At 34.1% G+C, this 24,837-nt stretch overlaps 1 long non-coding RNA gene across 3 annotated transcripts in view; it reads left to right on the top strand.

Moving 5' to 3' along the window:
• The window catches only part of LOC112784824 (uncharacterized), a 31,900-nt gene extending 15,677 nt beyond the window's left edge, over positions 1-16,223 (top strand). The window contains exons 3-15 of one of the 3 annotated variants that reach the window (XR_003194065.2): positions 11,858-11,899; positions 12,018-12,274; positions 12,403-12,894; positions 12,976-13,333; positions 13,423-13,488; positions 13,566-13,637; positions 13,718-13,799; positions 13,874-13,927; positions 14,012-14,101; positions 14,574-14,618; positions 15,155-15,237; positions 15,341-15,402; positions 15,484-16,223. This is a non-coding gene — a long non-coding RNA (uncharacterized lncRNA). Of the gene's footprint in view, positions 1-11,857; positions 11,900-12,017; positions 12,275-12,402; positions 12,895-12,975; positions 13,334-13,422; positions 13,489-13,565; positions 13,638-13,705; positions 13,800-13,873; positions 13,928-14,011; positions 14,102-14,573; positions 14,619-15,154; positions 15,238-15,340; positions 15,403-15,483 lie in introns of all 3 variants that reach the window. The other 2 variants (XR_011878932.1, XR_003194066.3) reach the window with 2 other exon arrangements.
• The last annotated feature ends 8,614 nt before the right edge of the window (positions 16,224-24,837 follow it).

Here is a 24,837-nt window from a genome sequence, read left to right as displayed (position 1 = left end):
CGAAAATTTCTGAAAGGTTATCTCTGGATTGTTGTATTTTAGCTTCTCTTAATTTTTTCTTCAGAGTCCTTTCAGGTTCTGGATCTGCTTCCACAAGAATGTTTTTATCCTTGCTCCTGCTCATATGACAAAGAAGAAGGCACAGAAAAATAATAATAATAATAGAGATCCTTTATACCACAGTATAGGGATCCCTGTGTGAGTAGAAGAAGAGGGGGAGACAAAGAATGTAATATAATGGAAGAAACACAACTGTGAGGATGGCAGAGATGTGAGATGAGATGTTAGGATATGAATGAATAAATAGAATAAGATGGGGGAGGGATAATTTTCGAAAATTATTTTGAAAAAGAGTTAGTGATTTTCGAAAATGGTTTTTTGAAAAATGTTAGTAATTTTTGAAAATTAAGATTTAAAAATTAAATTAATTAATAAATTAAAAAGAAATTTTGAAAAAGGGGGAAGATATTTTCGAAAAATGAGAGAGAGAGAGTTGGTTAGGTAGTTTTGAAAAAGTTAAGAAACAAACAAAATGTTAGTTAGTTAGTTGAAACAAATTTTGAAAAGATAAGAAGTTAGGAAGTTAGAAAAGATATTTTGAAAAGATATTTTTGAAAAAGATAAGATAAGAAGATATTTTTGAAAAGATATGATTGAAATTAGTTTTGAAAAAGATTTGATTTTTAAAATTTCAATTAATGACTTGATTCATAAGAAATCACAAGATATGATTCTAGAACTTAAAGTTTGAATCTTTCTTAACAAGCAAGTAACAAACTTCAAATTTTTGAATCAAAACATTAATTGTTTATGTTATTTTCGAAAATTTGATATAAAAATAAGAAAAAGATTTTTGAAAAATATTTTTGGAATTTTCGAAAATAACTAAGAATTTTGAAAAAGGTTTGATTTTTGAAAAAGATTTTGAAAAAGATAAGATTTTCAAATTGAAAATTTGATTTGACTAATATGAAACAACTTGATTTTTTAAAATTTTTTGAAATAGTCAACTCAGATTTTCGAATTTGATGAGAGAAAAAGGGAAAGATAATTTTTTTGATTTTTTGAATTTTTATGATGCAAGAGAAAAACACTAAAATGATGCAATGCATGAAATTTTTAGATCAAAACAATGAATGCATGCATGAATGATATGAATGTCAAGATGAACACCAAGAACACTTTGAATGTCAAGATGAACATCAAGAACATATTTTTGAAAAATTTTTGATGCAAAGAAAACATGCAAGACACCAAACTTAGAATTCTTTAATGCTTACGCACTAAGAATTCAAGAATGCATATGATAAACATGAAAAGACACAAAACAAAAAATCATCAAGATCAAACAAGAAGACTTACCAAGAACAACTTGAAGATCATGAAGAACACTATGAATGCATGATATTTTCGAAAAAATGCAAGATGCATATGCAATTGACACCAAACTTATAACATGACTCAAGACCCAAACAAGAAACAGAAAAATATTTTTGATTTTTATGATTTTCTAATTTTTTTGGATTTTTTTTTTCGAAAATTATATGAAAAAGAAAAAATAAGGATTCCAAAATTTTTAACATGAATTCCAGGAATCTTGCATTCTTAGTCTAAAGCTTCAGTCCAGGAATTAGACATGGCTCACTAGCCAGCCAAGCCTTCAATGAAAGCTCCAGTCCAAAACACTAGACATGGCCAATGGCCAGCCAAGCTTTAGCATGTAACACCAGAGTATATTGCTCTTGATAACAAATTGCTGCTCATCATTTATCAAGCATGTAACTTACCTCTGATGGTTTGGAAGCCTCAGTCCAAAAGAATTTAGACATGGCTTTACAGTCAGCCAGGCTTCACTTGCTTCATGAAACACTAGAATTCATTCTTAAAAATCTTGAATAAAATTTTTGAAAACATTTTTTTTTCGAAAACAGATGAGAAAATTTTAGAAATATTTTTGAAAAAATGTTGAAAATAAAATAAAAAAAAATTACCTAATCTGAGCAACAAGATGAACCGTCAGTTGTCCAAACTCAAACAATCCCCGGCAACGGCGCCAAAAACTTGGTGCACGAAATTGTGATGTCCAGGCTCGAACAATCCTTGGCAACGAGAGCAACTTGGTACGCGTAATCGTGATTACACTGCAATTATGTAAAATTCATGGCTCTTTCTTTCCCTGGCAATGGCGCCAATAACATGGTGCCAATACCATGGTTCACAACTTCGATACAACTAACCAGCAAGTGCACTGGGTCGTCCAAGTAATACCTTACGTGAGTAAGGGTCGAATCCCACGGAGATTGTTGGTATGAAGCAAGCTATGGTCACCTTGCAAATCTCAGTCAGGCAGATATAAATGGATAATGGTGTTTTCGAATTTAATACAATAAAATATGGATAGAAATACTTATGTAATTCATTGGTAGGAATTTCAGATAAGCGAATGGAGATGCTTTCGTTCCTCTGAACCTCTGCTTTCCTGCTATCTTCATCCAATCAGTCTTACTCCTTTCCATGGCTGGCTTTATGCAAGGGCATCACCGTTGTCAGTGGCTACATCCCCTCCTCTCAGTGAATAATATGCTCACGCACCTTGTCACGGCACGGCTATTCATCTGTCGGTTCTCGATCATGCTGGAATAGGATTCACCCTCCTTTTGCGTCTGTCACTAACGCCCAACACTCGCGAGTTTGAAGCTCGTCACAGTCATTCAATCATTGAATCCTACTCAGAATACCACAGACAAGGTTTAGACCTTCCAGATTCTCTTGAATGCCGCCATCATTCTAGCTTACGCCACGAAGATTCTGGTTAGGAGATCTAAGAGATATTCATTCTAGCTTATTTCATGTAGAACGGAAGTGTTTGTCAGGCACGTGTTCATAGGGGAGAATGGTGATGAGAGTCACACATAATCATCACCTTCATCACGTTCTTGGGTGCGAATGGATATCTTAGAAGCGAAATAAGATGAATTGAATAGAAAACAGTAGTAACTTGCATTAATCTTTGAGGAACAGCAGAGCTCCACACCTTAATCTATGGAGTGTAGAAACTCTACCATTGAAAATACATAAGTGAAAGGTCCAGGCATGGCCGAGATGGCCAGCCCCCTAAAGCGTGATCAATAGTCTCCTAAGATGAACAATGGATTAAAACTGAGACCAAATATGCCTAATACAATAGTAAGAGGTCCTATTTATAATAATCTAGCTACTAGGGTTTACAGAAGTAAGTAGTTGATGCATAAATCCACTTCCGGGGCCCACTTGGTGTGTGTTTGGGCTGAGACTGAGTGTTGCACGTGCAGAGGCCATTTGTGGAGTTGAACGCCAGTATTTGTGCCAGTTTGGGCGTTCAACTCTGGTTTTGGATCCTTTTCTGGCGCTGGACGCCAGAATTGGGCAGAGAGCTGGCGTTGAACGCCAGTTTACGTCGCCTATTCTTAGCCAAAGTATGGACTATTATATATTGCTGGAAAGCCCTGGATGTCTACTTTCCAACGCAATTGGAAGCGTGCCATTTCGAGTTCTGTAGCTCCAGAAAATCCACTTAGAGTGCAGGGAGGTCAGAATCCAACAGCATCAGCAGTCCTTTTTCAACCTCTGAATCTGATTTCTGCTCAAGTCCCTCAATTTCAGCCAGAAAATACCTGAAATCACAGAAAAACACACAAACTCATAGTAAAGTCCAGAAATGTGAATTTAACATAAAAACTAATGAAAACATCCCTAAAAGTGACTAGATCCTACTAAAAACATACTAAAAACAATGCCAAAAAGCGTATAAATTATCCGCTCATCATAGAGTTCTATTAAAAGTATATTATTTTGGTCAGATTTTGTTACAAACATCTAAAGGAGTGAAATTTGTTTGTGAAAATTCGTTAGATATTGTTATTCCATTCACAATCTCATTCGAAGAACTAAAAGGTAGGTTTTGTGAGAAGATAGATTCTGAAATGTCAAGGAAAATATCATATATTTTATACAGGTATCCTATACTGGTATTTGGTGGATTCGTTAAATTTTAAACCAAATATATAACTGATGAAGCGAGCATGCAAGAGATGTTTTCAATGTATATTGAAAGTTGCGCTCAGATGTCGTTCATTGAGTTGTATATTGAGTTCGAACAATCTGAAGCCAACCGAAATATTGAACGGGAAGATTACAATAGTGACAGTGAGGAAGAGTTTGAAAGCAATTACGAAGTTGTTGGTCCAGATGGAGATGAAGATCAAGGTGACGACACTATAGAGACAAATGTGACAGACGTGGCAAATACACTGGCAAACGAACATCCGTTTGATGAGCCATCTTTCATGCAAGCTTTGGATTTAGAGGCCATACATGCTCTGAAATTTTCTGAATATATGAATGCAGGTACGTAATTGCCTATATTTATAAGAAGGATTAGAATTTTGTTATAATTTATATTGATCGATGGACCAAATAGTTATAGATAGATTTTAGTTTTAGTTTCACTCATGAAATATTTGTTTATTAAATATTTATGATGTGGCTGTGTCGTGTAGAAATTCCTATTATGGTAGATGGTGAATTTGCCATGGGAATGGAATTCAGTTTCAAGGAAGCTGTTATTATGGCGATAAAAGATTATACCATCTAAAGAGGTGTAGACTACCGGGTCTATGAGTCGAAATCGTTGACATTTTATGCCAAGTGTACACCGTATGAGTCAGGTTGTGATTGGCTGATCAGGGTTACCATGATCCGCAGAAAATACTATTAGGTTATAAGGAGGTATAATAGTAGTCACACTTGTACCAGAGCTGCCATTTTTCAGGATCATTCGAAGCTGGATTCGAACACAATTGCAGAAGCAATAAAGCCATTGGTAGAGGCTGACCCATCGATAAAGGTGAAATCAGTTATTGCAGAAGTGCAGTCAAAGTTTAATTACACCATCAGCTATCGGAAAGCATGGTTGGCTAAGAAAATGTCACTAGAAAAAATATTTGGAGTTTGGAAAGCTTCGTACGAAACTTTGCCCATATGATTTGAGGCCATGTGTCATAAGGAGCCATCAGTAGTCGTCCATTTTGAAACTATTCCTGCATATCAAGGCGATGACTTAGTAACTAATATCCGGATATTACATCGAGTCTTCTAGAGTTATTACCCCTGCATTAGAGCATTTAGACATTGCAAACCAGTTATCCTGGTAGATGGGACCCACTTGTATAGAAAGTATAAGGGTTGTTTGTTGATTGCAGTTTCACAGGATGGTAACAACAATATCATCCCAATTGCATTTGCCATTGTGGAGGAAGAGACTTCTGATGCGTGACACTTTTTTCTTAGTAACTTGCGACAACATGTGGTGACTTAGGATGGTATAGGACTGATCTCTGACCGACACGAATTGATCAATGCAGCTGTTGCCCGTAGTAACGGAGCTTGGTTGTCTCCTAGAACTTTTCACATGTTTTGCATCAGGCATATAGAGTTAAATTTTTGAGAAAGTTCAAGATAGCGTACCTGCAAAAGCTTGTTGTCAATATAGGTAATGTTGAGTATGTCGAAGTTCATTATTGACAAAGTTCAACCCTAAATTGGTGCAAACACTCAGTCTCTAAAGTTTCATGACTACTCATAGTCACTCCTGTCACTAGAAGATCGTTTGTCGGAAGACCAAGAATAACAGCCACATCTTCCATTGTCACAGCACATTCACCAATTGGAAGGTAAAATGTGTGTGTCTGGGTGCGACCTCTCGACTAGAGCATTTACCAGTGCTTTCTGACATTGAACTGTTCCAATCTAAAAAAAATGATAAAAATCAGTAAACTGTAAATGCTCCTCCACATTTTGATTGTACAGATCCGAAAACAGTAGGTGGTTACATGTCAAATTCCATGAACTCTACAAAAACATAGCAAACTATTAGTCAAATAATTAATAATAACTAATTTACTACTAAAAGTTAATAATTTTATAATCATAGTAACTAATTTATTAAACTAATACTAAACTTACTATTAATTAGCTAATTTAGTAACTAGCATGTATGCATAAATACAACTAACCTACCAATTATTTAACTATCATTATTAAAAAATTTGTAAATTTAACTACATAAAATATATTAATTAAATATCTAACAATAATCATTAATTATTAAAAATACCAAAAAAATTTGATTTTACTAAATCCAATCTACTAAACTCCAGAATAATAATAATAATAATAATAATTTAACTTCTAAATTTTATTAATAGTACTAAAAATTATTTCAAATAGTTTTTAATTTTAAAAAAAAAATATTATTATTCATATTAAATATTTTAGTCAACTGTTTCCTAAATCTTTATTAAATTATTTTTTACATAATTATTTATTTATTTATTTATTCATAAATAAATCGAATAATAATTATTGTTATTTCACTAATAATAAATACTAACTTACTATTAATAATAGCTAACTTACCCTAAATCGTATGACAAATCTAATTCAACTACAATAATATTATTATAATATATTTATGTTAATTTAATATCTCACAATAAATAAATAATTATTACCCGATCAAAAATATAATCTTCTATAAATTCTACTTTACAAAAATTATACAATAATATCAATAATAATAGCGTAGCTCTAATAATAATTAATTATAATTTCTTAAATTATTACAAACAATTCTAAACATATATTTTTTATTAATCTACTACATTAGTCTAATCCAAATATTATCATTGATTAACATATTCACTAACTAAATTTAAATATATATATGTCTAACTATTACACTAACTATTATTAACAATCTTAATTTTTAACATTATTTATAATATTTCAGTTATATAAAAAAATTTAAAAACAAACTTACATAATCAAAATGGCAGAGATAATTGATAATATGAAGTTTAGGACGATCAACATCTTTATATTTCTGCTTCTTTATTTTTTTTCAAGAGAGCGGTATGTTGGTATAAGGGGATCACCGTTCCAGGGAGAGACGCATGCTCGACACGTGGCAGGGAGGACACAAATCGGACGGTCCGATTTGTGCACCTTAAATCAGACCGTCTGATTACTTACCTTGAATTCGGACCGTCCGATTTCTTCGATCCTGATACCACACCCGCGTAAAACACCCATACACTCCATAACTACGTTCTACCCATTTCCGCTTCCATATCTAAATTAAAAAGTGTCAAAGGAATACATTGCAATAATTTTTGGACAGATCCATGCATGTCTCTTAAGGAGTTAAAGTGATATATATATATATATATATATATAGACCGCTTATTCGCATTGTCCGTACTATGTACCTATAGTATCATTATCACATTTTTCTTTAGTTTTTAGAGTAAATAGTCAAAATGGTCCCTAAAAGATCACGCGATTTTCAATTTGCTCCCCAAAAGATTTTTTTAATCAAAATTATCTCGGAAAGATTTGGTTAGTCACGTTAGTCCTTCCGTCAACTCTTTCGCTAGCGCCGTTAAAGGAAGCTGACATGGCAAGTTAGGAATACATGTCAGCTATAAAAATGACGCCGTTTTAAGTGTGTAAGGAGCCAGAGGAGAAACGATGCCGTTTTAAGTGTGTGAGAAACCAAAGGAGAAACGACGTTGTATAGAGTGGGTAGGAAGCCAAAACGCGTAACTCCTCCCACTTCAAACACACTCCTATTCACATTAAGTAAAAAGAAACTCCTTGTTCGTCATTGCTCTGTGAACATAGCAACAAAGCTCCATGGAAGACGACTGAGACTGGAATCCGAAGCACGATCATACGGCCGGTGTCGCTTGTGTTCTCTAGCGACAGTATGTTTGGATTTTGCAAGCAAGATAGGAAGGAAGGCAGCATTGTCGACGCTACTACAAGATATGAAAAATGTTTTTTTTTGTAACATATATGCTATATTTGATTGCAAAAGAGAGAATCAGATCCTGATAGTGTTATTTTACTTGGATGAAATGTTGTTCGATTTTGCCTGGGTGTTATTTGTGCCCTAGTGATTTGGTTTGCAATGATGCAGGTATCTCTATTTTTTTTTCATTTTTATGGAGATGGGTTTGTTGTGGTTAATAAACTCATTTTGAATGTGTTTAAGCTCGAATTTATAGGTGGTTTATAGTTTAGCATTATTATTTTTGAAATTTGGTTAGGGTTTGCGAACTGTGATCGGTGGAGATAAACATGCATTAGGCTACATTTTTAAAAACAGAGTAAACAAAATGAATTGTTTCCAAATACGTACTCCAAATATGTATTCCAAATACGTACTCTAAATTATAAATGTTAATTTTTCTGAATTTAAAATTACGTTTACAAAAGATCATGCAATTTTTCTCCAATTACCTGTATTGGTCTGCTTCCCAAGAATAAGATCATGCATTGTCATGAGATAAAAAAATGGAGATAAAAAATTGTTCACATTCTAAGTAGCATGAAAAACAAACCTTGGCTAATAAGTTTACTTGTATGATATTACTTGTCTGATATTACTTAGATAATACTCTTAGAGGATATGAATGCTAATTTTCCTTGTATGCTATTACTAATGAGTTAAACTTTTTTTTGTTGTTGTGAAAACTCTTGTAATAAGATAATGTACATTATATAGTTATTTGTCATTTTGGGATTAGGTTGAGTTTTATCTATATTTCTTTGTAGATAGAAGGACCTCCAATGACATTTGTATTTCACCACGGTGGAAAGTTTAAAACCGACATAAGGGGAAGAATGATTTATGAACCAGATCACACGGAAGTGTTAATGGATATATATTGAGGCAGATACAGTAGATATTTTTTTTGTGAAGGGGTATTATAAGGAGTTAGGGTATGAGGCGAACAACTGCGTTTGGAAGGTTCTCTGATTGTCTCTAGAGTTTCGCTTAAAGAAGTTAGACGTTGATGCTGATTTGATTGCGATGATCAAGTCTTGTAGGAGGAATAACAATGTTATTAACATATACTTTGAGCATGGGGTTTCAGAACCACAACTGGTGGAGGGCGTGTGTAAGAAGTAGCTGTACTTGCAGATTTTATGACGTTTGTTCCTACTCCAGGATTCAAACCTCCTAGGAAAAAGGATAAGCTTACTTGATGCTGATATCTGAACATTATGTGATTAGGACTAGTGATATATTTTTTGTATAGGGCTCTCTTATTTCCATTAAAAACATTGTGGGTGGTTTCAATGTTAAGTCCCTTATGTTTTGGTTTAGCCCTTTGATTACATTAATATGGTTAGTTTTTTGGATATCGATCAGAAAATTATGATCAAACAATGTTGCTATTTCAGTTTCAATATATGGAAATATTTTGTTTTTCTACATATCATTATAATCTTGTGTCATTAGGTACAATTGTGTAATGTGTTTACTGATTTCATAAAGTGTTAAGTTCAACCATTATTTTGAAGTTCAATTAACCAGGTTACAATTTAAAGGATAACATTGCTAAAATAAAATTTAGAAAAACAAGTTGCTCAATTAAAGGCTAAATTGAATACGATAAGACATATCTTCTAGTTCTTGTTCATACCAAATTACATGCCTAAATACAAATTAATTACACTATCACTTGAAATAAAAAATGTGCAAATTAATCCCACAACTAAAATCACAATTATCAATCCAATGAACATAAATGTCATTAGCATTCTTGCAAATCTCACTTTTGCTTCCAAACTCTCCATTCTCCATGAATTGTTTACTTTTCACTCATCATGATTGCTCTCTACTTCCACATTAATTTTTGCATCTCCATTTTCTCTGTCATATTCATCTTCATCAATCCACTTGAAGAAGTTGCAATGGCTGCCCTTCTACAGAAATTTAAGGAATCTTATAATTGAAAACCCCCACAACTAGTAAGGATGTTAAAGATAAAGGAATTTATGAGAACAACTCACTTGGTATCTTGGACATGTATGAAACAATCTATCTAGGTTCTCTGAAGTTTCAGATTTCTTAATCAATGTCTTCAACCCACAATGACATATCAGGTCTTCATTCTTCCTCTTTCTTCGCATAAACGAGCTAGACCCATAGCTACCAACTGATTGACAGGAGACCCTTCCATGATGACCTCCGTTTCCACCACCCATCATGCTGGTGAGCTCCAATATTGGTCTTTGAACCTCTGCAGCTGCACTCAACGTAAGGGGACATATGTACACTATGATAGGATTAGGGTTTATTAGTTAGGGAGTAATATGATGAAATTTCGAGAAGTAGTCGTGCTGGCAGACAACCAGGATGGATGGGGGTGTGCTGACATTGATCCTAATGTGCCACGTCAGCTTCCGTTAACGGTGTTAGCGAGAGAGTTAACAGAAGGACTAATGTGACTAACTAAAAATCTTTCGGGGATGATTTTGATTAAAAAAATCTTTCGGGGACCAAATTAAAAATTGCGTGATCTTTTAGAGACCATTTTGACTATTTACTCTTAGTTTTTAACATATATATAATTTAGCCATACTTTAATTAATTTATTATTTCCTGTGCTGATAATCAAATATATTTGAACAAATAACAAGTTAATTAATTAGGGAGTGCCATGTTCCTGCTTTTAATTAGGTCTAGGATGAGTTAATTCTGTCCTATGGATTTGTGATAGGGTTGTTTGAGTTAAAGGCACCACGGATCCATTCCAAAATTTCAAGCAATTGTTGTTAAATATATAATTATTTTTACATTTTTATCTAATAACTTATAAGTTTTTAAAATAGAGTTTATAAAAATATCAACTGTTATTAAATATATAATTATTTATGTATTCTTATTTAATATAATTTGAGAGCACATATATTTTTATATCAGTTATACTACACATACAAGCCTTTTTGGCTTACAAGTCTTGGGCCAAGCCCACCAAAAAATACTCTCTCCCAACTCAAGCGTTTTAAACACGTGCGTTACTGAACCGTTTACAAAGCGCGCTACTCACCATTATGAACGACTCTTCTTCTTCTTCCTCGATCAAAACCACAACCATCGAGATTCAAGGCACATTCGAAAAACTCTAAAGAAAATTTCAAACTCCTTGCCAACACTCGACAAATCAACAAGAAAACATCAAAATCTCCATAAAAAATCAAAGAAAAGAAAGAAGAAACATTATTCAAGGTACTATTTCACTAATCTTCGAGGTTTTTCAGATTTCTCTTTTTGATTTCGAAGGCGAAGCATTATATTGTCGTATTTCTCTTTTATTAAGTAGATTCATTATATGTTCTTGGTTTAAAGTAGATATTACTATTCTGGTGAAACTGTTAAGTCGGTTATACTGTTTTATGTACTTTTAGTGAATGGTTTAATGTATTTTTTCATCTGTTTTTGTGCATGTTTGCATGTTTGGAAGTGAGTTTGTATACATATATACTTTGTACTGTATTTCAAGTGAACTCATATTTGGGTGTATATGACCGATTTTTGGGTGTATATCACCCGAATTCAAATGTGACTGGTGCTTCTAGTGACATTTTGAACTTAAATATCATTTTGAACTCATATAATGTTATGTAATCTAAAAAAAAATACAGGTGTCTGTGACTGGTATATATATCAAGAGTATTCAAGTGTAACTGGTGCTATTGTACTTGTGCTTGAGCTTGTAATGTCATTGTATGCATGTTTGATTGACTTGAATATCATTTTGAACTTATATAATGTCATGTAATCAAAAAAAAAAAAAAAATAAATGTCTGAATTTGGGTATATGTAGCTGGTATTTGGGTGTATCTGGCAGTTATTTGGGTGTATGTTGCTGGTATTTGCGTGTATGTGGCTGGTATTTGGGTGTATATGACTGTTATTTGGCTGGTATTTTTATCTATTAATAATATTTTTTATTTCTTACAGTAAAAATGACAAGCAAGAGCCAAGGTGGAAAAAAAATACAATGTAAGCGCGTGCGCGCCCACACACACACACACACACACACACATATCTTAGACTAAGTCAATTTTTCCTAGTATAAATATAGCTTATTTAAATGACTCTCTTTTTGCTTTGTTTATAGCAAACCAAGAATTTGAGATGCTCCACACGACTATTGAAGGAACAGTTTGAAAAAATGAGCGAGGCAAAGAAGGGCATCGTTCAGGAATTAGGATTTGGTGGTCTGATGCATATTCCGCCGATGAATGTGCCACACAAACTGTTGAAGGATTTGGCTAATTCCTTTAATTTGGAAAAAAATAAATTGGGAAACAAGGCACGGTTCGTTGAAAATTAAACCCAAAAAAATAGGAGCTGCCCTTGGTCTCAATGCATCAGGTAACTCATTACAGAAAATCTTTATAGTCTTCTAATATCATGTAATCAAGAAATAAATTTAGGTGTATATGGCTGCTATTTGGGTTTATTTCAAGTGATTTGGAGTGTAATTGGTGTTTTTTTTGTAGGAGACCTATTTCCAGAAAAATGTGAGTTTTAAAGACCTTTCTGAGGAGAACAAACAAATTTTTAGAAGGTTCCAGGGGCAAACACTAAAGAATCTGACCAATCAGATGATGGATATTAGTGTTGACAATGATCAAGATCACCTCATGTTCAAGAGGATTTTCATCCTCTATATTCAAATGGCGTTCTTGTTTCCAACTACGATAAACAAAGTATCTCCTGTCCACATCCCTCTAATTTTTCGATTGGACAACATAACGGAATGGAACTAGGACAGCCATGTCCTTGATTTCATCATCAAGGGCATAACTAATTACTGTTTGAAAAAGAAAAAATTGATTGATAGCTACCTCTATGCCTTGATGATAGTATATTTTCATCTAACAAAACACACAAACAAGAAAGGAGAAGCAATCCCTGGACTGCTCTCGGTCATCCATTGGAATAGGGAGTTACTGGTTTAGAGGATCAGAGCAGAAATTGACGGTCATATGGTAACTGAACATAATAATTTCTCTAATTTGGTTGTATTTGATTTATGTAGATGGTATAAACTAACGTTTCAACTATTTCAGGGCATCGTCAAGAGGGCGGAAGTGAAAAAGAAAATGAAGAAAATGAAAGAGAAAGAAAAGAAAGAAAAAAAAGAAAAAGACAAAAAAGAAGAAGGTCAGTTCATCCGAGAGTGCTTCATCGCAGAGTGAATTTGCTTTTTCTTCTGAGTCTGAGTCTGAACAAGACTCAGTAGAACCAACAGAAATAAGGAAACAACCCACGAGGATAGTTAAAAGTTAAGTAATATTTTTTGGTGTATTTTGTTATTTTTAAGGTATTTTTTGCTAATAATTGTTTGCTCACCAGAATGGTATCCAGATAAAGGAAACAGATTGTGGAGGATTCCTCTTCAGAAAGTGAAAGTGAATTCGATGATGAGTAAGATTCTGAAATTGTCATTGAATTTCTTTCTTTTCTATTTATTATCAAAATTTGATGCATTAACCGTGTTTCTCATTTAATTTCAGAAATGAAGAATCGTCACTAATAATAAAACAAAAATAAAAGAAAAAAATTCAGACTCCACCCAAAAAGTATGCACTACTTTCGGAGGGTATTTTATCATCAATTTTGTTGTGTTTGTCTCATTCATACTTTTTTTTATTTTCAGGACGCAATCCAAAAAAAGAAAGCACATTGTTGAGGATTCGTCTTCTGAACAAGAAATTGAATCCTATGATGTGTAAGATACGTTGTAAAGCTATCTTACTTTTTATCATCAAAATTTTATTTGTTAACATATTCTTTTAGATGTACTGTCAGAACTGATGTAAGAACTGAAGAAATAGAAGAATTCTTCAGAGAATCAAAAAAGAAAAAAAAACAATGAAAAGGCTGCACAGGGGTATGTTGAATTTGGGTGTATATTGCCAATTTTAAGGTATTTTTTGTTGCTGATAATTGTTTTTTCTTTCCCAGGATGAAGGAAGCTGGGCTCCCATCGACGGAAGCTCATTATGATTCATCCGAAATGTAAGATCCTTTATTTGATAGAATTTCGAGATCCTCATTTAATTAAATAGTATTTTTACTGAATGATGTTTATTCTATGCTTAGAATGCCGGAGGTGAACTTAGAAAGCAAAAATGATCCTATGTTTCAAACACAAACAGATCAAAGCAGCGTAAACAAACCCACAGATAGCATGTAATTTCTGTTTCTAATGCCATTGGCTTAATTCTTTTGTTACCATCTGCTTCTAATTTTGTATATATTGTTCCTAGAAAAAAAGTCCTTTAATATTTTATTCAAGAAAAAAAGGCAGGAAAAAAAGAAAAATTTGCAACTACGTAAGTTCTTAAAAAACAGAGCCAGTGTTTCTTTTAAATGCTTTAGGTGTATTTGACATTATTTTGGTGGATTTCAAGTTGGGTCTAGAAGAAGAATCAGTCAGTGACCCAACTCAACAAAAGATGACCCAACTCAGTTACATTTGATGAGTATAATGAGGGCAATTTAGCCTTTAGTTTATGAACAGTAATTTTTATTTTTGAAAAACTGATATTTGAATTCGTAGACATTTTTTTCTGGGAAAGCTACATTATTTTCTAACACTAGTTTTCCATTTCTGAGAAGCACAATAAAAGATTTCTAAGCAGTTTTGCCATGTTTTTTTTAGGTTGTTTGGCAAGACAGTATTGATCCTGACAACATGACCTACGAGGTTGGATTGAGATTCTCATATTATGATCTTTATTGGCTTAATTTACTTCTTAAAACACAGCTACTATATCTCTGGTTTTCTTAGGGTCAATGTTCTTGATACGTATAATAGTTAATCTTGCAATTATTTTATTAGGAGGCCCTACTTTGTTAACTTAGTTGTTTCTGTGGCTTTTGTTGTTGTAAGATTAGCTACTCCATAAAATAGTTTGGGTAAATCATTACATAATATTCTTACAGCATATTGTATGTTTAACCTGAATTGCATTTGAAATTTTGATTGCAGTTAGAAAATTGTGTCGAGAACAACTAAAGTAAAGGAACATTAGTTTAGAAAATGATATTAACAGGGATTAATTTTTATCCTCCCAAATGGGTCACTAATATGGATCAAATGATTCCAGTGTCCTATCATGAATCATGTTTCCATTTAAGCCATATTTGAAAATCATGTCCTTCGTATTTTGACATTATTTTTAACTTTTTATTTTTGTCTTGTTTAGAGTTCTGATTCAAGTATGCATGCCTTTGTCGCAGACAATAGCAGCAAGCCCTATGCAAATTGAACCATCCCCCCCAAAGTCTCTGAGGAAGAAAATTAGCGAAGAAACAATTAAGGGGTAAGGAATAATATTCGGGTATATTTGGTTATTATTCGGGTGTATTTTTTTCTTATTTGGGTATATCTTTTTATAATTTAAATCCTTATCTCTAACCTTGCAGCACTCCACAACCCTAGCAACCTACTGTCGCACACCCACAGTGCCAGCAGCTCCTTCTAAAGTGTAAATTCTACACAATATAACTCTCTTTTGATATCATTCGTCTATTCTTATTCTTATAGTATCTTATATGTTAACACTCAGTAATCTACCTCGTGAAGCCATTGCTGCATTGATGATGATTGCCAACACAGCATCCTATGTACCAAAATAATTTCTGGCGGCATCATTCAGCCTTGGCTTTACTGATTTGAGTCAGGAAGAAACGCTGACTCAGGAGGGGCGACCGGGATCTGAGAAGGGAAAAAGTCCTGAGACACCAATACTAATTGAAGAATTAGAGGATCTGGTGGAGCAAATTACAAACACTGGGGTTGCGGCAACATTGAATTTTGCAGAGGATAAAATTCCCCCGATCGAAAAGCAGCCTGCCGACCAATTTTTTGAAAAGTTTGAAACTCCTGCAAGGAGGACAAAATTGTCGGCCGACCTAAAAGAAAAGTGATACCTTTGGGCCACACATGTAAAGACCTACGAGGATGGATGTACTAATGAGTGGGAGCCAATGTGAATCCTCAATGCCCAACAACCAATGCAATTGTCAAAAATCCACTTCGTGTCTTTAAAAGCTAGTACATATATCGAAGCTGAAGTAATATTAGAATAAGATTAATGAATTTATTATGAGCTATGACTATAATGTTGATTGATGTAATTAATTTGGGTTTTTTATTTTTCTAGATTGTCACTGTTATGTGTCTAATTCTGAACAAACAAAATATTAGAAGATTTGAAGAACAAATTTACTGTCTCCCCCTACTATTGTGGTAATGTGTATTGAACTCAATTTTGGGTGTATTTATGTAATGTATTGGGTGTAGTAACTATTTCTTTCGGTGTTACACAAATGTTGCAGAACATGGCTATTGGGAATCATAACGGTGGCGAGTTCTTACATGTAAAAAGTAAAAAGCCGTTTGACATTGAAGACTACAAAATGTTCATACCTTTTTTGGACCTGAAAAAATTGGCATCCCATCCATATGTAAATTTTCGTTTCTAAAGCTTCTTATCACAATTCTTTCGTTATTGTGCCAATTAAACTAAAATATTGTTCAATGTGGCCATACTTAAGATATTTGCACCTGTTTGCTACGGGGAGCATTGGTGGATATGGATGGCTGATGTTAGAAAGAAAAAATTTTGTATCCTTGACCCATATCACAAGAAGTGTCCCTCCCCAGATAGATTGAAGCTTAATAAATTTGTTGTAAGTTAATTCTGTTGTTTGCATTTTAATATTTGGGTGTAGTTTTGTTCAAAATAAGGTGTACTATGGGATACTTTGTGTGTAATCAGGTATTAAATTTAGTCTTTCTTATATTTTGCTTTGTTTTTTTTTTATTTTAGGGGTATGTGATTTCCAGAATGAGGGTATATTCCGCGGGGGCGATGGGGCGGAGGGCACCTCTCAGGAAAGACGATCATGAAATTCAACCGCCATACATCGACATTGCAGGCCAAAAAACAGAGTATAAATCTTTCTCTCTAAAAATTTTGTGTTTTCTCTTGCTGTCCTATTTTAATTTGCTAATTTATTTTTGGTTTTCAACTATGATTGTGCAGTTTATGTAATAAAATGGCTTGAAATAATTGAGCCTCTAAACATTAAAAAGGGGAAATATAACTGGGAGAATTGGACACAGGTAATTGTGTTTAAAAGTATATAACTCTCTATTACTTTACTAAATTAAAAGAGTTCAGTAAAAGAATATTCTTTAAACTGTAGGCGGAGGTGGACCACTTTAGAGTTGAATATGCTTTGCAGATTCCGTTTCATGAGATGAATCAAGACAGAGATACAACCATTAAGCCATCCACAGTGTTATTGAGTCCATATTGTCAAATAGATTCAGATGATATTGACAGTGATTAGTTTGAGTGTTGTGTAGTCTCGGAATAGTTTGAACACTTTTTGTAAAGTTTGTGAATATTTAATCCAATTTTATTATATTTTTTTTTGCATAAATAAACTGTTTGTGCTGTATTCAAAAGCTGTCAATTACAGGTTCAAAAAAAATCAAGGAAAACAATACCAAACGTACTAATACGCCCAATTACTTTCATAATACACCAAAAAATAACTGGAATACACCCAAATTGAGTGCTTACATATTTTCATGGAAAAACTAACCAAGAGTTATGGGAATTTAGAAATTTGAATTGTTAACCTCTTTAGGAATTGAATTGTATATGTATTGTAAATTTAAAACAAGCAAATATTAACAAGAGACTAATTTTTAACACAAACAGCAGCATCTCAAAAAATATAAAAAAGAAAAATGTCAAAAACAAGAGAATGCAGAAATACACCCAAAAAATTCATCGGTACACCAAAATACTGTCACTATACACCCAAAACCTATCCCCTGCTGTTGGATCTCTAAACTGAGAATTCATAATATGTCCATGGTATTGGATGGAATTTGGTTGCACCACTGATGCACCATAAAAAAGGTTCAACTGGAAAAGATAAACTCACATATTAGCAAAACTATTAAAAAAAATAAACGCAATTACTCATTGTTTAAAGAACATCACTTTTACCTCACTTAGAGATTTCATTTTCTTTTTCTTTGAGGCATTTGCAATCTGTTTGTCCAACTTTGAACCTAGTATATTTTTGGGACGTCCTCTTGTTCTCACCCTTGGAAGGCTTTGAAGCTCGTTAACGGATTCCAAGTTAGCATTTTCCTGAGATAACGAACATGTCCCCTTCCATTTGGATTTCAGTTCTTGCATTTCAACCACAATGTTATCGTAGGTGCGGTGCAGTATGGCAGTGATCTGCTCGGATTCTGTTGCAAATTCGTATACATTTTGTGAACAAAATACCAATTCATCAAACCTCTTGCTTCTTGGCTCCAACAGTGGCTCGTCGTGGCTACTCTTGATGTATGTGTGTCTCCTCTTTACGTTCTTGCTCCATCGTTCCAATATGTATCTCGGTGACACTTTGTTTACTCGTTCAAAGCTTAACACGCTTAGGGTGTGACGGAACAATATCCTTCTTGACTCGAATAATAAGCACTGGCATTTCACTTGGGCTGCTACCGAGTCATATGTAACCGCAAACTTGTTGAATATTGAGTTGAAAACTTGTTCTATAACTTCGTATACCGAATAGCTTATAGCGGAGTTCGTTGATCTTGTGATACAATTTACCTTCCCTCTAAATTGTGCTTAGACTTCCCTAAACTTCTGGTGAGTGTACACCTGTTGAACTGAGCTTCTATTGAGGATTTTGTTGCATACGGTATGACGGTGTGAAAATCTGCAGCATCCGATTCTCTTTCTCTTTGCTCCCTGCTTCCGAGGCAATTATCGTATTATTTGACGAATTGGATAAGTGAGCTGTTCCGCGTAATGAACTTGTTAAAAAAGGCATGCTTGCTCTCGCTCCTTTGTGTGCTTCTCATCCCGGCCCAGAAGTGATGATCGAGATAAATTGGAATTCATATATGACGGTTTTCATAAAGCTCTGAAAAAAACAACTAAATCAGAACTATAATATACCCGAAAATATGCAATTTACACCTCTGCTATAGATTTTAAAAGACATTACCTGAAAGCCACTTGTTGTCAACAAGACCATACTTCATCAATAAATCATTCCAATTCCTATCAAATGATTCTTTGGTATGAGAGTTCTAAACAACATGGCTCATGTCTTGTTCGATTTCTAGGTGTCTCTTGTAGCCATTTAATTTGCTTGGAATCTTCTTCATGATGTGCCAAATGCACCAACCTTAAATTGTTGTGGGCATACAAGCCTCGATAGCCCTTTGCATCGATGCGCATTGATAGGTAAAAATTTCTTTCGGAGTATTTTCTCCCATGCAACGAAGCCAACATTCAAATAACCATTTGAATGATTGAATATCTTCGTTTTTCATCAAAGTGCATGCCAGAAGTGTTGACTGACAGTGGTGATTTACCCCAACAAAAGAACTAAAAACCAGATTATACCTGAAACAGATTATGACAAAACATAATTAAAGTCGTTAAATAAACCCAAATAATAATTGTCTACACCCAAAAAATCCAATATACACCTCTGCTGCAGATTTATAAAAAAATTAATTCAACACCATAAACCAGAACAACATATTACCTGTCTGTATTGTAGGTGGTGCCGAATAAAATAACGTCTTCAAAATACTCACAGGCAGCCCTGCTCCTTGCGTCCGCCGAAAAAACAAGCTTAATCGACTGATCGTCCTCGAGTTTGAGCTCGAAAAAGAAATTCTAATTCTTCTCTTTCATTCTTAATAAGTATTTTCCGAATTCTTTTGCATCCTCTAGTTTCGAAACATTCCGCACTCCTCTCGTGATGTAATTTCTCACGTCTTTTTTTTTAATAAAATTTACTCGCGGTGACTCCCGGCTGCTACCATATATGATTGGTAAGTTTTGCTTGGTTTGATTTTGGCTTCCTCGTTATTCTCTATTGTACGATGCACAGACATGCTTAGTTCCCTGTGCTGTTTAAGTATCTCTGCTTGATTTGCACAGCAAGGATGTGAATGATGCAATACGACCTTGGAAATGATCCAAACACCGATGTCCTTTAATATGTGTATATAAATTCCTGTGGGACAATTTAATCCTGCTGAGGGATTTGTCTTCTTCGTCGGAGATATTTTCGATTTTCATTTTCCCTTTCTGCTACATGTAATCAATTGATTTTTAATTTCGTTTCCCTTCTTGTTTGTGCTCTGAACTCTTGTAGAAAAACCTGCAGCTTTCGAATAATCCTTGTAGAATTTTGCAATATCTTCAAGGGTGTTAAAAGTCATCCCAACTTTGGGAACAAACTGCTCATCAACATCACAGAGGAACTGCAAAATACACCAAAATAGTCCACAATAGACCATATTAAAACAAGCATAAGATATAGAATGCAAATACAACTATAAAACCATCATAAAAAATAACAAAAATCAGATTCATGAATCATCATCAAACAGAAACTAAACCAATTCAACTAAAACAATAAGACAATTCACCCTCAGTCAAATGAAAAGTCAAAACCTGCAAATACACCCAAACTTTCGCACGTTACACCCAAATATTTCTCATTTAGACCCGAAAGTCTGATGTAAAATGTAGAAAATTCATCAGAACTAGTACATTACATTCAATTCAAACAATGCACAATGAACAGCAAATTTTACAGGCAAGGTTCACAACATTATTTAGCTTCATAATCATAAACTACTAACAAAAATATTAACTGGAATTAAACCACACCTCAGGAACTTCATTAGATTCAAATTCAAAATCCACTTCACTCTGGTTCAGCTGACAATTTGAAGTTGAATCATCCATTATCTTCAAAATAATTTCAGAACTTGATTTCATAAACAATGGAAATCGAGAAAAATGAACAAATAGAACGCAAAGAGAAACGCACGTAAACACCGAAGGAGAATGCAGAGAGAAACGCATGAAAGAGATCGCAGAGAGAAGGCACAAAAACGCAGAAAAAATTTGAAAAAGGAAAAGGAATCCTTTCGAAAAAGGCAGTTATATATTCACGCATTGATTGAAAAATATGGTAAGAAGTGTGAGGACCAGACGTGCCAGAAGAGGCGCATTTTAGCTATAAGTGAGTATATAGACTTGTATAGAAAAAATACTTGTATGTGGAGAATAATTATTTTTACATATCTAACTATCGTAAAAAGATACTAAGAATATATAGAAAAATATATTTTGATTGGATGCTTCTAATCTTAGCTTATATTCGTTTAAGATATGATTAATTTTCAAAATTTTGAATAATTTGTCGGTTTTTTTTATTAATAAGAGTTATATTAAATCTTTTTATCACTGATTACTTAAAAAAAGTCAAGAAATTAGTATATTTTTTTAGCTATTGGTCATGTAGTTTTTAGTCAAGATCATATTGATGTAATCTATGAAGGTCTTTTAGAAGATTTCTCTTCTGTTATTTCAACTGTAAAAGTTACGAAGTTAAAGCTATTCTAATTTCACATAAAAAAATACTTGAAAAATACAAGAATGCAAATCTTGATTTTGCTCAAGAAAATTATGCTCAATCTTTTTTTCAGAATTCATCTTTTTAGAATAGAGATGGCTTTGGAGGTCGAAAAGGAAGAGGTGGAAGATTTGACTGTGGTGGTCGCAATGCTGGGCAACTAGACCCTAAAGCACAGTGTCAATTATGCCAAAGAATTGGTTACACAGTTCTTTAATGCTTCCTTAAATTTGATTAGAATTATCATGGTCTAACTCTAAATGCTGCTAATTCTTCTACCTCATCAGTTTAGAATTTCATTCCACTCCTCCTTTTTCATCTTTTCATCAACCCTTCTCGCCAAGAACTTACCTTGCTACACCATCTTGCATCCTATATTCTTCTTAGTACTCTGACTCGGGTGCTATTGATGAGCGAATAATTTATACGCTTTTTGGCATTATTTTTAGTATGTTTTTAGTATATTTTAGTTAGTTTTTATTATGTTTTTATTAGTTTTTAAATAAAAATTATATTTCTGGACTTTACTATGAGTTTGTGTGTTTTTCTGTGATTTCAGGTATTTTCTGGCTGAAATTGAGGGACCTGAGCAAAATCTGATTCAGAGGCTGAAAAAGGACTGCAGATGCTGTTGGATTCTGACCTCCCTAAACTCAAAGTGGATTTTCTGGAGCTACAGAAGCCCAATTGGCGTGATCTCAATTGTGTTGGAAAGTAGACATCCTGGGCTTTCCAGAAATATATAATAGTCCATACTTTTTCTAAGATTTGATGGCCCAAACCGGCGTTTCAAGTTAGCTTAAGAATTCTGGCGTCAAAACGCCAGAACTGGCACAAAAGCTGGAGTTAAACGCCCAAACTTGCACAAAATCTGGCGTTTAACTCCAAGAAAAGTCTCTACATATGGAAGCTTCAATGCTCAGCCCAAGCACACACCAAGTGGGCCCGGAAGAAGATTTCTGTATTAATTACTTATTTCTGTAAACCCTACGCTACTAGTTCTCTATAAATAAGACCTTTTACTATTGTATTTTCATCTTTGATAAGTCTTATGCTATCTTAGACGCTTTTGGAGGCTAGCCTCACGGCCATGCCTAGACCTTGTTCTTATGTATTTTCAACAGTGGAGTTTCTACACACCATAGATTAAGGTGTGGAGCTCTGCTGTTCTTCATGAATTAATGCAAAGTACTGTTGTTTTTCTATTCAACTCAAGTCTATTTCTTCTCCAAGATATTCATAAGCACCCAAGAACATGATGAATGTGATGATTATGTGACACTCATCACCATTCTCACCTATGAACGCGGGCCTGACAACCACTTCCGTTCTACATGCAAACAAGCTTGAATGTGTATCTCTTGGGTTTCTAATCAAAGATTAGAACCTTCGTGGTATAGGCTAGAATTATTGGCGGCCATTCCTGAGATCTGGAACATCTAAACCTTGTCTGTGGTATTCTGAGTAGGATCTGGGAAGGGATGACTATGACGAGCTTCAAACTCGCGAGTGTTGGGCATATGACAGACGTAAAAGGATCAATGGATCCTATTCCAACATGATCGAGAACCGACAGATGATTAGCCATGCGGTGACAGCGTGCGTAGAACATTTTCACTGAGAGGACGGGAAGTAGCCATTAACAACGGTGATGCCCAACATAAAGCTTGCCATGGAAAGGAGTATGAATGATTAGAAGAAGGCAATAGGAAAGCAGAGGTTCAGGAGGAACAAAGCATCTTCATACGCTTATCTGAAATTTCTACCAATGAATTACATAAGTATCTCTATCTCTATCTTTATTTTATGTTTTATTTATCTTTAATTATCAATCCTCCATAACCGTTTGAATCTGCTTGATTGAGATTTACAAGATGACCATAGCTTGCTTCAAGCCGACAGTCTCCGTGGGATCGACCCTTACTCACGTAAGGTATTACTTGGACGACCCAGTGCACTTGCTGGTTAGTTGTGCGGAATTGTGACAAAGTGTGATTCACGTTTGAGAGCTCCAAGTCTTTGGCGCCATTGTTGATGATCACAATTTCGTGCACCAGCTATACATCATTTTATACATGATGCATCCAATTTATTCTCTGCTATTAATTATCCTAACTTTGACCAGTTATATGTTGCAAATGGATCATGTATTCCAATCTCTAGTTCTGATAACTCTCTCTTGTCTAATTCTGTTACTCATAATACCTTTGCTTTAAAGAATCTTTTGCATGTTCCAAAAATTATCAAAAATCCCATTAGTGTTTCTAAATTTTGCATTGTCTTTTTTTAGTTTTACCTTGTTACGAGTCGGGTCCCACACCAAAACGGCTTTCGACCCGGATACCCGAGGTCGGCCACCCTTTTTCCTCTAACAAGACCAAAACGCTCCCACATCCTCTAACCGATATTTGAATTCAAATACCTTCCTTATCTTAGCAAAATAAGATAAGATGAGATAACTACCACTAGCTATATAAAGGGGAGCCGGAGGCCCTTTTAGGTACGTCATTATTCTACAAACCTTATACCTCTCATATCCATTCTGACTTGGGTGTCAGAGTGTCTTTGTAGGTACCACCACCCATTTCTCCAGTCAGATAATCTGGCGACTTCCTCGACCCACAAGTTCCCAACTATCTCACAACCCGTACTAGAGACTTTTAGTACACACATTTTTTACTATTTTACAAAATCTTAGGTCAACAGAGATATATTTCTTTAGAGCTTGCTTAAACAAGGCTTATATGTGTTTGATTATTTGAGAACTACTGCATCTACTCCACATGTTACACCTAGTGCTTTTATTTCTGCTTTGAGTCCTAATTTTATTTAGACTTTGACATCTTAGATTAGGTCATCCATCTATTACAATAGTTAAAAATGTTTTGAAGACTTGTAATATACCTTGTGATACTCAATTCAATGATAATGATAATGATAATGATAATAATAATACTTCTTTTATTAATGCATCGTGTGAATCCTGCTGCCTTGCCAAAATGCATACTCTTCCTTTCTCAAATTCCATTACTACATATTCTACACCTCTTGAGTTAATTTTTATTGATATTTAGGGACATGACTCTTTTACATCTAGACCAGGTTTTAATATTATCTTAGCATAGTTGATGCTTTTACAAAGTATACCTGTTTGTATTTACTTTACTCAAAATCTCAGTTCTTATAAATCTTGATACGGTATAAGAATCTCATGGAAACTAAAACCGGCTGTAAACTAAAGAAAATCCAACCAGATAATGCTAAAGAATTTACCTTTATTGTTGTTAAAGAATTTTTGTACCTCAATGGTATTAATCATAGGTTTTCTTGCCTTTATATACATCAACAACAATGTATTGTTGAAAGAAAATATCATCATATAACTAAAACTGACCTTGCTACTATTGGTTTACCAATACATTTTTGGGAGATGC

This window comes from Arachis hypogaea, chromosome 20 (genome assembly GCF_003086295.3).
Source record: "Arachis hypogaea cultivar Tifrunner chromosome 20, arahy.Tifrunner.gnm2.J5K5, whole genome shotgun sequence".
NCBI lineage: Eukaryota > Viridiplantae > Streptophyta > Magnoliopsida > Fabales > Fabaceae > Arachis > Arachis hypogaea.
The sequence above is the reverse complement of the archived record's forward strand: the minus strand, read 5'-3'. Positions and strand labels throughout refer to the sequence as shown.